Source organism: Melanerpes formicivorus, unplaced genomic scaffold (assembly GCF_026170545.1).
Source record: "Melanerpes formicivorus ecotype bairdi unplaced genomic scaffold, bMelFor1.0.p_v2 SCAF_32, whole genome shotgun sequence".
Classification (NCBI taxonomy): Eukaryota; Metazoa; Chordata; class Aves; order Piciformes; family Picidae; genus Melanerpes; species Melanerpes formicivorus.
In genome coordinates, this window is record NW_027142384.1 from 6,965,485 (window position 1) to 6,977,525 (window position 12,041).

At 47.6% G+C, this 12,041-nt stretch overlaps 1 long non-coding RNA gene across 1 annotated transcript in view; it reads right to left on the minus strand.

The window, feature by feature from the left end:
- Positions 1–2,440: 2,440 nt before the first annotated feature.
- LOC137449740 (uncharacterized) overlaps positions 2,441–12,041 on the minus strand; it is a 106,449-nt gene continuing 96,848 nt past the window's right edge. Inside the window, exon 5 of the long non-coding RNA XR_010989477.1 lies at positions 2,441–2,963. This is a non-coding gene — a long non-coding RNA (uncharacterized lncRNA). The remainder of the gene's footprint in view (positions 2,964–12,041) is intronic.

The window sequence follows — 12,041 nt, forward strand, 5'->3', positions numbered from 1 at the left end:
CTGGGACAGCCTGTTTGAAAAATAAGTGCAGCTGAAGCAGGAGTAGCTGTATCCCAGTTCTGTACCCATGAATCTGCAGAATTTGATGTTGCTGCCATAACGGAAGGATGCTCTATGTCCACATGACTGCACAGACACTAAAGGGATTCATAATCATGAGTGGTTCAGCTGAAGAGGTATTGCTTCTGAAAAAAGCCTAAAGCACTACTTTGTAAGGTTCTGGGTAACCAACAGTTAAAGTTCTGCTTTCAAATCACCTAGCCTGAAGCAGTCATAACAGGCTAAAGTAGCGACCCCACCATGCAGCAGCACAGAAGCAGGTGTGAAACCCCATAGCCAGTTTAAGGATAAGCCTTAGAGTTTCCATTACTGCTACTGTAATGATTTTGCAACTCTCATTTATTTTTCACCATTTCAGCTGCTAGTTTGTAGCAAATATTAAAAAAAAACCCAACAAAACCCAACCCCCCCAAAAAAACAACCAACCAAAAAAAAAACAAACCAAAAAACACAACACCACAACCAACCAAAAAAAAAACCTGAAAAAAAAGAACCACCCAAACCCCAGGAGACTGCCCATCCTTGACAGGAACAGTCCTGGCATGCCTGGAATGTGTAAAACCACAAAAGAGTCATTTCTGTTCGTATTACTCCTTATGAAATCCTCCTTTAAATAAGACTCAGCATTGGAGGCCTCAGCCACTCAACAGAGCCCCCCTTCAGGACTGCCTTTCACTTTGAAATGTGACTTATCAGGCAAAGCCCAGGCGGGTTTGGGTATCTGGCTGTTGTGTCCTTTGCTCACTGTTGTGTCCTTTGCTTTGAACTCTGGGACCGTTACACACACAGCTGCCAAACCAGTCAAGCCTTTTTCCTCTCCTCCTTTGTCCCCAGGTTCAGGGTAGATAAAAGCTGCACCAGGCTCCCTGCCCTACCAATGCCAATTTGACTGTTAATTTTACATTCAAGGAAAACCAAATAACAAAACCAAACACCACACACAACAATTATCACTGTCACCCACACAAAGGCCAGAGCAACCACAGTGCGATTCAACAAGACCCAGGCTGCAGTGGGTATCTACGGACATGCATGGGAATATTCTTCAGGCCATGCGGTTATGAGCTCACTCTTGCTCTGACATGTTCTTTTCTTGCATTGCTTCTACAGATCTTTTTTTCACCCTCACAACTTGTAGCATCAGTGTGATGATGCTTGCTGGCAGCAGGATGGGAGCCTGATGTGAGCAAGGTTTTGATCAACTCCTTGAACTTACAGTGATACTGAGAGGGAACAGGCTTGGTAGAAACGAGTTTGCTTGAAGTGAGGAGGTGACCAACTCACAGCACTGCATTAGTGCTGAGCACAGTATCTCTTGAGGTGCCCCAGGGAAGTCCTCTTGTTTAAGCTACTAAGTAAAGTTCTGCTGGCTTCTCTTTGTTTTCTGCCTCTCCTCTTCCCTTTCCTGAGCCTCCTGAAACGTTCTGGGCTCACATTTCCAGGCAGATCACCACTACAGGCACAGGGCAATCTATAGTGTGTGGTGCAGCTCTAGCTAGAACACCACAAAGCATCACAGTATCACAGTATCACAGTATCACTTAGGTTGGAAAGGACCTCGAGGATCATCGAGTCCAACCTGACACCGCAGACCCCATGACTAGACCATGGCACCAAGTGCCACGTCCAATCTCCCCTTGAGCGCCTCCAGGGTCGATGACTCAACCACCTCCCTGGGCAACCCATTCCAATGCCGAATGACTCGCTCGGTGAAGAACTTCCTCCTCACCTCGAGTCTGAACCTCCCCTGGCGCAGCTTGAGACTGTGTCCCCTTGTTCTGGTGCTGGTTGCCTGGGAGAAGAGGCCAACTCCCTCCTGGCTACAACCACCCTTCAGGTAGTTGTAGAGGGCAATAAGGTCACCCCTGAGCCTCCTCTTCTCCAGGCTAAACAATCCCAGCTCCCTCAGCCTCTCCTCATAGGGCTTGTGTTCAAGGCCTCTCACCAGCCTTGTTGCCCTTCTCTGGACACGCTCAAGTGTTTCGATGTCCTTCTTAAACTGAGGAGCCCAGAACTGGACACAGTACTCAAGGTGCGGCCTAACCAGAGCAGAGTACAGGGGCACTATGACCTCCCTGCTCCTGCTGGCCACACTATTCCTAATGCAGGCCAGAATGCTATTGGCCCTCCTGGCCACCTGAGCACACTGCTGGCTCATATTCAGGTGGCTGTCGATCAGCACACCCAGGTCCCTCTCTGTCTGGGAGCTCTCCAGCCACTCCGACCCCAGCCTATAGCTCTGCATGGGATTGCCATAGCCAAAGTGCAGCACTCGGCACTTGGACTTGTTGAAAGCCATCCCATTGGACTCTGCCCATCTTTCCAGTCGGTCGAGCAATGCATCAGAGCAATGCAGAGCAGAAATACAGGAACTGTTACTTCCAGTTTCCAGTCCTTACTGCCTTTTCATGCAGACTGATACAGAGTCCTGCAAAATGCAAGAAGCACTGTAACTCATAAGCAAGAGGTCTGGCAGGACGAGCATTAAAGACTGTTAAGAAAGAGCAGACAAAATAATATTATCTCGTACAGAACTGAAAAAAAAAAGACAAGATTAGAAAATGGTGAGTAGGAATTCCCCAGCGCTCTGAGTCTACTGGTGTGATTGCTTTCAGGATATTTATTTTTGTTGTTATAGCACCTTGATTTGCATACAGAGCTGCTCTGACAGGAAATACCATGTGTCCTGGAAAAAAAAAAAAAAAAAGGAAGAATAAGGATTATGGCTGTAAGGGATACGATGGCTTTTGGCACTGTACAGCATGCCAGAAAGTCTCTCTCCTCAGAAAAGCAGCTTGCAGTAGCACATTGCACTTCCTCCTCACTCTCAGTCCTATGTCCCATCACGAGGGCAGCAGCGCAGGATGCAGCAGCTCCTCAGGAGAACTTCCATAGTTAGAAAACTTGAAAAGGAAAGAAAAACAAGCAGGTGAGTTGATTTGCATTCCAGATTCACAATTAACACAGCACTGAATTAGCTTGCAAGAAGTGGAAGAGTAAAAAGGAAAACCGCCGACCTGAAAATGCAAATCTTCACCCTACTACAATTGTAAGCCACAGTCAGGTTTCCTACAGGCTAGGAAGGTGCGAGTAAGAACACATCTTTCACTACTCTTTCAATGTGGTCACTTCATGAAGTTGACAGTGGCCTGTGATATGTGGTTTCATTCCTATCCCATATATATAATCAGTCTCACTTCCTGAAAAGAAGATGAACAGAAAAGCAGAAAACCTTTAAAAGGCTTGGAAGGCTCTTTCTGTCATCTCTGTCTCCTTTTCGTCTTTTACTTCTACAATGCTGCACTAATAACCCCAGCATTTTTTAAACTAGTACAGGATTAAAAAGAGATCTTTTCCCAAGGCTCTTGAATCTTAAAGAATACAGCTTGCTGGTTTGAAATTCACACACTAACTGCTGGCAGCACTGAATGAAACTACAGCGTTTTGTTTCAGTATGATATACACACATGCATACACAATTCCTCTACACATGGCTACCAGGAATTGTGCTTCATCCCCAGCAGTGAGCACAGCAAGTGAGATCTGTTCAACAAGCCTTTGTGCTGGTATTGCAGGAGGAGGAGCACAGCAGTGAGTAAAAACTTGCTTTACAGATGAGTAAAATGAGACAGTGGCAATTATAATATTACACCTCCTTGTATTTTTCTGCAAAACTCAGTGCACTGCCTTATCTGTACAGTCTTGGTCCCTCTCCCTCCTGAAGCCCACAACATCAGCAGTGACAAGCATGTTTCTCTCCTGGCTGCACTCAGGCTTTGCAAGCACAGTGACAGGTCTAAGCATAGCCTAACTTTGCAGCTGAGCACCTCTGCTGATGCTGAGGGTTGGGTTGGCAGTCATTGGGATTACAGGCCAACTGGGACCTTAGGAAAGAAATTGCAGCAGAAGATCAACAGCATCCTAGGCTGCAGGAGCACATGTGAGATATGTCAGCACTCCTTATACTACATCTAGATATTGCACCTAATTTTGGGACCCCTGTACAAGAAAAACATTGACAAACCAGAGCAAGTCCCGTGGAAGAGCACCAACATGGCCAGGGACTCATAGATCTACTTGTAGAGAAAAGGCTGAGGGAACTGGGCTTGTTTATCCAGGAGAAAAGATGGCTTTCAGGGATCCAGCAGTCCCCAGCACCTGCAGGGAGGTTACTGAGAACACAGAGCTAGGTTCTCCACAGGGGTGTTTGGCAGAAGAATGAGAGACAACACACATTATTTGAAACAAAGGTGGTACAGACTGGATGTTAAAAAAAACTTTTTCTATGTGATAACAGGCAAGAGATGGGAGCTGGCTGCTGTACTCTCATCCTTAGATGTTTTCACGACTTGACTGAACAAAGTCATGAGTGACCTGGTCTGCTCTCACAACTGACTAATCTGATATCCCTGCAGTCCTACAAGCCGTATTCTCACTGCCACCAATGCAGAGCTTTTGGAGGCAAGACTGGAAATTATTCAGTGCTTGGGGACTGCAATATCCCCCAAGTGAAAGACCTGAGAGAAACAAACACATCCCAAAGCCATAAAGGCTCAAAAGGTACTTTATGTTCCCCTCAGGACATGACAAACCCCACTTCTCCATGCAGTCTCACAGTGACCCACACACAGCTGTCCATCTCAGTTTGGGCATTGGTGGCCAAGGAACCTCTGTCCCCGCATCTCAGGTGCAATACACAGAAGTGTTGCAGGGCAGTCACATCTCCTCCCTGCTCCATACACGCACGTATTTACACAACAAGCAGGATTTCCTAAGCACTGTGCACAGCACAGATGACAAAAAGACTCCTTGTACTGCCAAAGACTGCAGCCTCTAGACCGCAGGATGCAGAAGCCTCAAGAAGCCTTCCCTCTGCCCTGCAACCTGCAGTGCTCTGGCACGGGATGAGCAACTGTACTGCCAACATGCCCCTTCCCCACTCTCCAACCCTTGTATTGTAAAGGCTGTTGGAGCAACGTCTTGCTTCCAGTCAAAATAACCTATGTGGCTAAGAGACAGGAAATGTCACAATGAAGGAGATGAAAAGGGACCTTACAGAGAGAGCTGCTGAGCTCCGGGTTCTCAGAGGAATCCATACAAGTCAAGTGTCACATGCACTTGGTGGGCAAAGACAGGAGGATGTGAGAGAGAAGGGGTTTGCCTTGAATACTGTGTTGTTTTGGGCCACTCACTATAAGAAAGACATTGAGGTGCTGGATCAAATCCAAAGAAGAGCAACAAAACCGGTGAAGGGCGTAAGAACAAGTTTTACGAGGAGCACCTGAGGGAACTAGGGTCATTTAGCCTGAAGAAAAGGAGGCTCAGGGGGAACCTTATCACTCTCTACAGCTCCCTGAAAGTCAGTCCTGACCAAGTAACATCTATTAAAAATGCAAACGTGTATGCACATTATGAAACCTGTCCAGCTCTGAAGATACGCTTGCTAATGTAATTTGAGATGTGGTCTCTTCTCACAGGGCCTTAAAGGGCTTTAAGAGGTTATCCACACATGGGGCTTTTTTTGTGCTCAGAATTGAGAAGAGTAAGCATTTTTATACCTACCTATTCACAGGTTTGTATTTTCAGTACAGAAGAGGGTATCAGATCACTCAGTTTCAACTTCTGCTGAAACTCCTATGAGACCCAGCATGGCTAATTTCAAGCAGTTTCTGAGCCCTGCAGTGCCTTGTGCTGGCCTGAATTTCTGTAACTGCACCTATACTGAGGTCTGTATGAATCAGCAAGAGAAACCACAGCTTCAGTCAAAATTAGTATATTAGTACAGAAATAAAGATTATAAACCCCATCTCCTCCTCCTCCTCGGTAGGTGAGGTCTTGAAGTAAGAGATGCCTTCAGAATCAGCCTCTCCCTCTTCTTTCAACCCTCCCATTCCTCCATCCTTTGAGCTCTGCTTTAGAGCAACACTTTGCAGCCTTGTTTACTGGAGAAGGATGCTTTCTGTCTGGGAAGCTGGGAACTGTCAGAGCAGAGCAGACCCCAGGCCTGCAATTACCCAGGCAGCAGCAACAGTATGTTAATTCACTGGATGCCTCTGAAATGAGGCACAGTGCAAGTCCCTGGAAAAAGTGAAAAGGAGCCTGTTAAGGAAGCTGTGTGAAGGCCTTGTGCACAGCAGCCAGTTGGAGTCCAGACAAGGACGGACTTTGCACAGACATCGTTTTTAGAGCCGAACTGGCAGCCAGCATGCCTCCTCTTCCCGCCATGGTCCATCCAACAGGAGCAAGAGGAACCACCCTCAAAGCCAACAGGTTACCCTTGGCCATGGGTCAACACTTTAATTTTGAAGAGTTGAAGGGATGCCTCATCTGTAGTGAGTTCACCCTTGAGAGAACATGGTCATACTTTCTGTTGCAGCACCCTTCTGACTACTACTAATTCCTCTAACATCCAACTATAAATTATGGCCCCATGCTGGCATCATGATGGAAGTATTCTTGTACTCCTAAATCAAAGGTGCTTTGCTGCTGGCAGGAAAGATGAGCTCCATCCTTGGGGAAAGGAGATGAGGAAGATCTCTGCTACCTTCTTATGCTGGGGAGGTTGCCCACGAAGATGCTTTTAGTGCGGTTTTCAGATTTCAAGCCTCCTTGAGGAGCAAGCAATGATTTCTGTCAATGGCAAGCACAGCTTTAAAGTTGCATAGTCTCTTCTACAGAGCCTTCTGCTGTAATCCACATAGAGATTAAACTCTGCCAAGTGGAAGAGTTGCACACCAAAGCCCTTTCTGCACAAGGCTGTTGACCACTGAGCCGATATATTGAGGTCAGAGGTTCATCTGTGCTGACAGGATGCAAGTATGGCTTTCATGTATATATATGACTGCTACCCTGAGGGGGGGGGGGGGGGGGGGGGCAATCAGTTTAGCTACAAGAAGTTTAAATTCATCCCTAGGCTCCTGCAGAAACAGGATGAATAGTATCAAGCATCTAGAGAAAGTGTTTGCCAGCTTCTGCAATGGGCTGGGGTTTTTTGGGGACGTTTTCTGAGAGAAGTCACGCTGTTTGCTCTCTTTCCAAAAAGCACCAGTTTTGAAGGGACTGAATTTTGATCTCCAAGGAGAAGATGGAGAAAGCAGAGAACAGCACTGAACCGCAAAGGCAGCGGCACCTAGCCGCAAACCCTGGCCTTCGCCGAGGCCCTGGTGGCTGTCCCTAAAGCAGAGCAATCGGTGGCCAGATGACGCGCCTCAGATGAGCCAGTTTCCTGAAAAGCACTGACGACACACGGCTGAAGGCTGGGTTCAGATGAGCAGCGAAACAAGCCTGCTTCTGGGTTTTGAGCTGAATGTTCAATGCTTTCCGTGTTTGCTCACTCACAGGTTATCTGGGCTGCACAATCAGCAAACTCCCATAAAAACGCTTGCTGGAGCTCAGCTACCAGGCAGTCTGTAATGGAGCTGTTCCAGAGAAAAACAGAAGTGTTATTGCACACGTGGCTGTCCCAGTACAATTAGTCATACCTGATGGAGAGATACGTGTCCTCACAGAGCTTTTACCATCTTGTCAACAGATGAAGTCAAAATGAAAACATCCCCACTATCAACAACTGACTTGAAAGCTGAATCATGAATCCTGAAGGCAGTCTCAGTGCTATGAAAAGATGTCTTCTCTTCAGAAGCAGACAGCTGGTTTCCTACCATCTGTCCTATGTTTTTCATTCCTGTATAATTTCTCAGCATTGCTCAGTGAAGTACCATTTCTTATTTCATCTCCCCACTTAAGTGACACTTCTCTGCTTTGGCTGAGGGGTCCTGTGGCATCAGAAGAAACCACATTCAACACAGGAAGAGGAAAAGGACAAAGCTTCAATGGTGGGAAACAAACTCTCGGTCATCTCCTCTGCATGACCTTGGACAAGTTCCCCAATGCTGCTTTGTCTCATTTCCCCACTGAAGTAGCAAGTTCCCCACCAAGTTAGTTGACTTCCACTATGATCTGTGTGGTAGGTCTGGCATTACCAATCTGGGGTCAACACTGATAATCAGGAGAGACTGATGCTAAGCTTCCCTCCCAAGTCAGCATCTCATTTAGTTATATGGAGATCTTCAGTACAGCCTAGATCACAGTTTTATACCTGAGTACCTCAGGAACATCTCTGCTGGTCTCTTCTAGCCCTTGGGAAATGCTCCCTACCACAAGAACATCACTGCCAGCCTCATGGCTCAGGAGATCTTCTTCTCTTCACCACCTGACAGACACTTCTAATTCCACAGGGCTTTTGTTTTTCAGGGTTTTTTTTTTTTGCATTGACGCTAATTAGCAGTGGAAACAACTGCCACATGAATGGGAGGAGTTCAAGCTGTGGCTTGTACCAGAGGCAGCATCATCAACATGCAACTCAGTTGTTGAGCTCCAGCTAGGAGGTTACCTGGCCAGGAGGCACCATGCCAACCTAATAGGGATGCTATGGTCACTGCCTGCAGGGAGGATCCTGGTACTTGACATGTGCATGATGGTGGGGCTGGGAGCAGACATCTAGCAGTTCCTCTTGATGACTATTATGAAATTCATTTGGAAACAAATTTCTTTTTCAGAAGCCTCATCCTCAGTGCTGACAACTCTTTCAAGATGCAATCTGCACTGCCAGGGCTCACATCAAGGTGCAAGAGAAAGCTGCCCCTGCTCCAAGAGGCGGCCAGCAAGGACAGATCCACAGCAGAGCCCATAACCAAAGCCAAACCCTCACCCTCTAGATCTGGGTAATTCCCAGGCAAGTATCAGCCAAAACTACACATCTGTGCTCACACCAAAGACATATTGAGAGCAAAGAGCCATTGCTGTAGGTTGCCATGGTAGTGTGCATAAGTGATTTTATCACCCTTATCAACTGCAACAGCATTTTAGGCCCGTTATCAGAGAATACTGGAGGGTGCTTTTTCATGGGTGCAATAGGTGAGAGAACCAGAAAATCACTGACAGCCAGAAAACAGCAGTCAAGCATCCTTGCTCTGAGTGAGCTGCCTCCCATGGGCACATGGCCCTTTACCCAGCCCTGGGCTTGTGCTGAAGTCCGTGGGTGATGCAGGGCTCCCTGGCAGCCCCCCAGCCCAGAAGGAGCATTCTACCCTGCACAGAGGGGTGTGCAGGCCTCCAGGGAGCGCGGCGATGGCAAGCAGAGGGTGTTTGTTTGCCTGTGCTCCTCACAGAGCTGATGGAAGTAGGTCAATCCTTCTGCTCTGCTGAACCTTTAGGCAGGTTGGTGCTGTGCTGCCATCGCCACTCGCAGCTCGTCATTTGTGCTGTGCAGCAGCCACATCACTCGGAAGTTAACGAATTTCATGCATACAATTAAATCAATCTTGGCATCTGTTCAAAACCCATCTTGTGGTTGGTTGGTTGTTTTCCTTCCCTTTCTATTCCCTTCTATTGGCGGAGAAGAGACACGTGACAGCAGAGATACAAGAGAGGGTTGCTAAGGGGCAAGACAGTTTTCGTTTTCCAGCTATTTCCCTGCTGCTCTTCTATCATTGCAGAGATGCTTTGTTTTCCTCCAGGGAATGTGACAAACCTGCATGGCATTGCTCCTTATGCCCCTTTCCTCCTCCCTTGCACCAGACTAAATGACCTTTTCCATCTTTCCACAGGCTTTGCAAACAGAGTCCAACACACACTGATGATTCTTTGGCTCCGCTGCTGACACTCACCATGCTGAACATGGGCTTGGCAAGTAAGACAAGCAGGCATATCTGGCAAAGAGAAGGAACATCAAAGTGTAGCCTGCAGCACCTGGGCTGGACATGCTGCAAGGTGTGAGCACCATCTTCCAACTTCAGACTGAGCAAAGGTGGGAAGCTGCAAGGATACTAGAAACAGCTCATGGCAGCCAAGGTCTCCTTTGACTGCTCTCCCATGTAGCTCCCAAGCTCCATATGCCAGTACTGCTTGATAGACATGGTCACGAACATGGCCACACACTGAAGTAGCCATCCAAGATAGCAGAGATCTTGAAAGGCACTGCAGGATGTGGAGCTGCTATTTGGATGACATCCTCAGTGATATGAACAGTGAGCTGTTCACGCCTGCCCTCTTCCAGAGCCCAGCGTGGACACTAGGACCACCTTGGCCAACCTCTCCTGCCTCTTCACTGTGGCAGATATTTCCTCTTGCAACAGTTCATCCACACTTTTGCCCCATCCTCCTTACTCCAAGATCACTACCTGAAAGGCAGGATGGTGGCACAGCCTGCTGCCTTCCTGTGCCATGACTTGCAGCTGACAGCAGAACTGCCATTCATGGCTGCAGAAGTTTAATTAAAGGCACTCGGATCATCCCAGAAGAATACACCTCTGGAGTAAATTTGTTGTCTTTTCCACAGTCTTCAGGTCTTCTACAACACTGTTAGGCTGAGGAACCAGGACTAAGGAACATGTCTGATGCCATTAGACCAAGGCTAAATTCTTTCCTCCAGCCAGGTGCTGTTTCCTCCTTAGTTTGATATGGAATGGAATGGAATGGAATGGAATGGAATGGAATGGAATGGAATGGAATGGAATGGAATGGAATGGAATGGAATGGAATGGAATGGAATGGAATAAACCAGGTTGGAAGAGACCTTTGAGATCTTTCAGGATGATAGTACTTTGCACAGCAAATTCATCTGTAGTCTATTCCCTGCTATCACAGCAACACCATCCTTGGCCTCCCTGCTCAAAGCAGTTGCTGATCTTCCCATGCCTGTGCTATTTCCTCTCCTTCAACCCACTCTTCCTTGAAATAATTCCTAAAACACTCCAAACAATCCTGGGCAGCTCTTCCTCCAGACTCCTAAAATGATGCTGTGTTGTGGTGTTGCTTTGCTTGCCAGCAGGAGTGGTTGCCTTTGAGGAACTCTGTCTCCCAGTGCCACAGCTGTAGTGCTTAGGTGCTCTTCTCCTGGCAGGGAAGGACATACTATGCAAAACCTATTGCGCATCCCTTTCTCAGCACTGTGAAAGTAGTCTTGCAAGCACTTTGAACTCCTCAGGGATAAAAAGGAATCAACAGAATGTAAACTGTCCCTCTTATCCATGGCAGCTCTGCAAGCAAGCTCCCCCTCCTCACACAGTAATGATAAGGTTCAGGGCATCTGCCCCCTTCCTCAGCTTTCACTTGTGGGCCATGCACACCCCACCCTGCACATGGTAGAGAAATATGCCTGACCAGAGGAAAGAAATGGGAACAGAGGTTATGGGTTTGGGGCAGTTAACTCAGCTGCTGTGCATCAGTACATCTTCCCTGACACCACCAAAGACAGAGCCTCTCCCCTGTGCCGACCTGCTCTGCAAAAAGCTTATTTACATTTTTACTTCCATTTCCTTAATACTGATCTGATATGAGCAGGACATTTATGTGCCTGCCATACTATAGAAGCCTGTCCCAGCCATGCTGGTGATGCCAGGTGCTGCATGAATGTAGAAGAAGCAGCAGCCTTGGAGAAGACCTCAGGAGATAAGAAAAGCCAAAAGGGCCAAATGCTACATGGCAGTGAATTTCAGGCAGTGATCCTTGACAGTGCTGAATTAAGTGGCAACTGTCCTTTGCACAGCAATGGATTGTGAAAGAACGTGGTGGGCTTAGCACCAGGGCTGATGGCAGCTGCTGTGAATTTCAAATTCAGAAAGAAAAAGGAGGTGTGTTGCTGAGGGGTACAGAAGTTCACACAAGCATGGTCACATGAGATGAATGTCTTTCCTGAACCCCCTCAGGTAGGCCAGATCGGGAGGGTGACCACAATTACAGAGGTGGACTTGCAGATTTGGGGTTGTCTGATTCTCGTCCCCCTGCCACATGGTTGCAATAACCACCTTCTAGAGCATGTGGCAGCTCCTTGTGAGGTTACCCAGCAGGGAATGTGCTCAAGGTTCTTGGTGGGCCACATGCCCATGGTGGGACCACAGCAAAGACCCATTTCCTACCACAAGCCCCTGGCACACCAGGCACCACGAAGGGGGCACAGAGAGGGGAAGGAGCTATGGCTCCCA